This window comes from Mixophyes fleayi, chromosome 5 (assembly GCF_038048845.1).
Source record: "Mixophyes fleayi isolate aMixFle1 chromosome 5, aMixFle1.hap1, whole genome shotgun sequence".
Taxonomy (NCBI): Eukaryota; Metazoa; Chordata; class Amphibia; order Anura; family Limnodynastidae; genus Mixophyes; species Mixophyes fleayi.
This window is the reverse complement of record NC_134406.1, coordinates 222,996,150-223,002,834: the sequence shown is the minus strand read 5'-3', so window position 1 is coordinate 223,002,834 and position 6,685 is coordinate 222,996,150.

Sequence of the window (6,685 nt, the reverse complement as noted above, 5' to 3'; positions counted from 1 at the left end):
AGGAATATTATAAGCTTGTCTGAAGAGGTGGGTTTTCAGAGAACGCTTGAAAGTTTGTAGACCAGAGAGTCTTATTGTGCATGGTTGAAAATTCCATAGAGTGGGTGCAGCCCGAAAAAAGTCCTGTAACCGGGAATGGGAGGATGTAATGAGGGTGGATGAGAGACGCAGATCTTGTGCACTACGGAGTTGCTGAGTTGGGAGATATTTTGAGACAAGAGAGGAGATGTATGGAATACTTAGTAACATTAACCAGAGGTGAAAATGTGTACTAAACATGTATGACCAATAAGAAATATGTTTTTGTTGTCTGTCACTAGAGAGATAATAGATAACTGCTCATTGCAGTGGCCATCTAAGAAAACAGCGTGCTGGGCACTAGCGCATTCCTCTGTACAATTTGACAATGTCTCTTCAGTGTTTACATTAGGGTTTTTGCTACTACAGATATTATTAGTGTTGGTATGGAATCTATTATTTTCCAACTGAAATTTGGCAGCCCACAGACAATCTTAGCAAATTGTTGAATGGCATGGCCCAGAGCCTGTATTACGGAAACGCATTTGAGTAGCTGATGAGACTTGGAACTGTTACTGGATAAATTCAAAGCACTACTTAAGATCTCATCAAGGTAAATAGATGTATAGTCCATGTGGACATTAGCAAGCTTAAAATGGGAATTAAATTACAAACCTGAGCAGCGAGCAAAAATCAGCGGAGAAATTCCCGTAGTAACGGTAACAATGCATAGCTAGTACTGTATTAACGGTAATAGTGCATAGCTAGTACAGTATTAACGGTAATAGTGCATAGCTAGTACTGTATTAACGGTAATAGTGCTTAGCTAGTACTGTATTAACGGTAATAGTGCATAGTGTCGAAGTCAGCAAATTGGATAAAGTCATTTCAATTAAAATCGAGCAAACTTGGTTGTCTTTGTCTGAGAAGATGCGTACGGTACGCTACGGCGTACAAGGGCACGCTACGGCATGAAAGGGCGCACGCAGCTACTACACGTGGCAGCAACAGTATTTGGTCTTTTACCATACATTCGCACAAACACGCATACTTGTAAAATAGTACACATTAATGGTAGTTGCAACACATAGTCAGTTATGTCGAAATATAGTAGTATTTATGTTTTATATTAAAGTTATATGCATATTAGTGAAATATATGGAACAGGTTGAAGGAATCATATCATATGTGGTATCATAATAAACCTCTTAACATTTGACACTGTTTGGTTCACTCTGCGAAGGAATCGCAGAGTGCGTACGCAAGTTATGAATGATAGGGAATTATGGACTACTTAAGACTAAGGAATCTTGGAGGGAAGAGCCGAGCATACCCCCTGGAGAGATGACCCCCTCCTTTGGATTCCTTAGGATGAACTAGCCAATGATTGACAACCCCTTGGACCTTCCTGAAACCTGGACCAATAGAAGCAAGCTATACCATCTTCATTGTATTACTGTATTTCTGTGTGCATATAAGCAGCAGCTTCACATCTAGTGTTCAGACATCTTGTCCCCAGACTTCAGGATTGAATGACTGCACACTGGATCCAGAGCGCCTGCGATAAGTAACGGCTGTATTTATTATCACTTCGCTTGAACATATTATACTACTTTTTGCGAATAAATCTTTGTGCTTTGGAAACACAAATCGAGGTTCGACAATTGTTATTGGTTAGCGACAATACGCACTTAACAATAGCTAGGTCTGTAGTAACGGTAATAGTGCATAGCTAGTACTGTATTAACGGTAATAGTGCATAGCTAGTACTGTAGTAATGGTAATAGTGCATAGCTAGTACTGTAGTAACGGTAATAGTGCATAGCTAGTACTGTATTAACGGTAATAGTGCATAGCTAGTACTGTAATAATGGTAATAGTGCATAGCTAATACTGTAATAACGGTAATAGTGCGCGGGTCGCCTTATTCTTTAGAACAACAACAACTTTGAATTGAATCACTATTGTTTTTAATAAAAATACAATATATCAAGCTCCTTTGCTAGTTTAGATTAGTGTTCTGAAAATTATGTTGCTTAAAAACACAATCCATAAAAAATGTTTTTAAATGCCAAAAAATAGCAAAATACTGTGTATAGCAATATATAAGGCTGTTTGCTCACAATAGGGTCAATTAAATCCCCTCCCCAAGCTAAATTTTTTATTTTACCCTAAGAACAGTGTAACACAAAAAAACACACTGTGGTTAACTGTAAATTGCTGTGTGTGTTCCTTTTCCTTTAAATGAAGCTTGTTGTGTTTTTAAACTTTTATATAATTGCACAATTCTTTGTACTGGTTAACAAAAACAATTTAAAATATATGATAAGGTTTAAAAAGCTGAATGCCATCCAGTCACTTATTTTGGGTGCTGGCCTGTGTTCTGCCATGATCCTGCCCTCCCCTGCAGTCACTGCTATGCTAACACCTAGTAGGAGTGGAGCAGCTGCTTATTGTTACATCATTATTGCTACTCGCAGAGGATCTATAGCCTTAGGGGGGGAAGTCCCCAAACAAGTTAAGATCCCGACCTCCTGCAAGCACTAATATCGATATAATTTATAATGCTGTTGAAACACTTAGTTGACGTGCTGCTCCAATAAATTGAATAACATATTTTGATTATTCATTGCATGGATTGAGGACTTCAATGCATAATATACATAATAACTGGAACACTGTAAGTGTTGCATTTTTTGGAAGGGGATATAGGTCATTTACGCAATTGATTAAACCCTGCAACCATAACAATTTAGAACAATACTGGCATATTTAGAGAATTGCTATTTCTGTAAAGATTTCCACAAATTCATATACAAATTTTAATTTATTTTATTATTTTTTTAACAATTCTAAAAATGTTTTGGATGGAGTTCATTCAGATATGAAAAAAGTTTTACTTAGCTTCATGCAGCACTACCCTGATCCAGCAGTTCCATAGAAGGCTAGCTATAATAGGGGAGGAAAGCAGCTCTGGGCAATTGAAGCCATAGATGTAATGTCAGTCCAAGCATAAGTCAACTTTTTATTTTTTAGTTTGTTAATGAACTCTATCCAAAACTAAATTCTTCTTTAAAAGGCACATTTTCATGTGTTCACAGTGACTAATGGCCACGCATTACATCAAGGCAATGATATATTTCTACCAATAAAAAAATGAATTACTCTGTTCAAAACATTTTGTAGCTTGCACTGCAAAATTGGTAATATATCTTCTAAAGAAATCTAAGCAATTATATTTATATATTTATGAGTATTTGTTTGGCATCATAATAGGTAGTTATGGACACTCAGGCGCGGGCTGGCGAATGTCAGCCCGGGGGGCGCACAGGCGGCTTCATCACATGACAGGTGATGCGGCTGCATCGCTTGTTTTGTGTTGCGGCCACAGGTAAATATTAAAGAAAACGGCCCAACAGGGGTCAGACGGAGCGGCCCGGGGGACTGATGCCCCCCTGCCCCCCGGCCCAGCCCGCCCTTGTGGACACTCTTTTTCAGTGTGAATAGTGAAGGATTTCCAATGTTAGATCAATAGACCCCCCCATGATTATATAATCACAATAAATTATTAACATTTTTTTGCAAATAAAACAGTAATGTAAATATGATAAATTATTAAATAGTAAATAAATACAAAATGTTTTCTATTTCTGCTTGACATTGAGACATCAATGAGAAAAAGCATTACTTTCTGGAATAATACATGAAAAAAAAGTCTATATTTAAACTTAAACACAAAATCAAGCTCCAGATAGTTTATCTCACCATAAAGGTTCACTAATTGCAGACTATGCAGATCCCATGAACTGTCCACATATATACATGGTGCTTTAAGAGAGGAGGTTGGCCCCCCAGTTGCGGGTCATGTAGCAGTTAGAACCCTTGCTGCTATGGTAGTTATGCCTTTGAACACATCCCTATTATGCTTTTCGGAACAACCGCTGTAAAAACTCTCTGTGCAGTGTTTTCTGAGATTGAGGGTCTAGATGTAAATGTGTATGGTGGAAAGAGTAAAATTGTAACTTCAATGATCTCCCTGCTACCACTTTTGCAACAACCCTTTATAAATTAAAAAAAATTCTCCTAAAATATTTATCATTCACGCTTCATTTATGTCTTAAATAAATTATGAGTGTAAGGGAACATCAGAATTGTCTTCAATTCTGATTTCACATGTCAATTTGGTGTACCTAAACGTTTGTATTACATTGGGATTTATGCATATAAAATTGTAATTTTCTGCATGAAAGATGAAAAAAGCGTTCTTCTGAAATTATCAGACAACTCCTGATTACTGACACCCCTGCAGAGCACACAGAAAAACAGCTAATTGCAGCCATTTGCTAACCCAGCAACATCCCCAAAAATATGCACTCTCTGGGTATCATGAGTCATTAAGGAAAGTAAGGCAAATAAAGAAGTAGCTATAACAAGGCGGTTTTAATCAGTGTGACAAGAATGAATGAATGAGTGACTATTGTGATGTCATTCTCTAAACAACTAGAGGATCAGATGAAGAGCACAGATCTGAAGGTAAATCGTATCAGTGTGTACACATGAATTGCCTGAGCGATTGGACCTTCAGTTGTTAGTAAAATCGTTGTAGATAACACATAGGTCGGAAAATTCTTCACTGTGTACCTAGCCTTAATCTTCCCCCGAACAAAACCATGTTACAATGCAAGGGGTTTAAATTAGTTAGCTTTTATCTGCACATAAGTTAAATACTGACTGTTTTTTCATCTAGCACACAAATACTTGTTAGCTTTATTTTTACACTGAAATTTAAAGTTGATCTAGGACGCCCTACCCAAGCTATAAATCTGTCCCCAAATTTTAAAATAAGCATTATTTGTACTACACACCACAATTTCACATGTTAATAAATTACTCTTATAGACAGCAAATGACATAAGCTTACGGTCACCATGTCGGCGTAATGATGATCATTATCATCACCACCATTTATATATATAGCGCCACTAATTCCGCAGCGCTGTATAGAGAACTCATTCACATCAGTCCCTGGCAAATTGGAACGTACAGTCTAAATTCCCTAACATACGCACACAGACAGAGAGAGAGAGACTAGGGTCAATTTGATAGCAGTAAATTAACCTAATAGTATTTTATTGGAGTGTGGGAGGAAACCGGAGCACCTGTCTTCAAAATGGACCTTGTCATTTGGCCTTGATGGTAATCCTTTAGTGTGCTTTAGAATTCTGAACAAGACCCCACCTTTTCTATTGGAACTCTGCACTCAGAGAGATTATCCTTTTATTTGATTCATTGCTCCACAGTTCCTCTTATCCTAGGTCATCCATGGATTCAGCACCTTAATTCTGTTATAGACTACGGTAATGGTTAAATCATTAGTTAGGGGTCTATATGTGCAACCGCTTGTTTGTGTCTCCCTGTTCAGATGATCCAGTCTATCCCACAAAGTATTCCTCATCCATACCACAGCTTCATTAAAGTTTTCTCTAAAAATACATCTGACTCTCTACCACACTGAGATTATGACTGTGCTATTGATTTAATTCCAGGGGCTAGACTGCTGAAAGGGATACCTTGTGCTCTAAGAGTAAATCCATGGTAGGAATACGTCAAAGAGAACCTCAGTAAAGACTTTATAAGGCCTTCCAAGTCACCTGCTGGTGCAGGGTTTTTCTTCATCTTAAAAAAAGAGTAGCCGTTTATACGGTAATCTATACACGCTGCAAATAGGAACTGTGTGCACGACATTGCTGTGCCCAGCTTGGAAACATCTGTGAGTACCCTTTCATACGGTAATCCATACGCTGTGCAGAAGCATATTTTACAGTGCTAGTTATCGGCTGCTGGAGTGTACTCACTGGACAGGGCCTCTTATAATAATCAAAGTGGATTTCTATATAGACTGCTTTATTTATCCTCATTATACAAGAATTTAAGTGGACTTCCATAAAGACTGTTTCCATCTGTTCTGATTCTATCATCTCATTAGGTTTCATTAATACTTTTGCTTGTCATTCCAGTAATGAACATATATCTATGATACTTATGCACTTGTGTATCTTAATCAGGTTATTGTATTTATTCGTACATTGCTATTTCTATAGTTATCTTATGTTTATTTATGAATAAATAATTTTTTTATATATTGTAAATGGGAATGTGACTAAATATATTTTAGTACCTATTTCTAGTGCAGTCACATCATACACCTTTCCATTTGGTTATAGTGTTGTGCCTCATTACCTTCTCCTTTGGTGTATATTTACTGTTTGATTACCTGTTGCTGACCAACTGCCTGTTCCTGGATTTTCTACGCTCGCTGCCTGTCTTGACCCTTGTCTTATTTCTGGACCATCGCTGTTCGCTGCCCACCTCAAACTTTTGCATCGGTACTTATTATCCTGTGTATAACCTGGTGTACTGCTACGTCCAGCTTCCATAACCCATAGCTACCTGGTTTCTAAGATAAACTCCTTCTACTCTGAGTATAAGGCCTAGGGGCATCTGAGTACCTGAGTATGTGAATATCACTATCTACAGGAATGGCGGTTTGGTATAGTTGAAAACCTCTCATTGCACTTTTCTAGGAGTTTATCTGATTTTCAGTGGGAGCCGTAACAGATGCTCAACTTTGTATCAAAGTGGTTTTCGGTCCGGCTCTAAAGTTTGA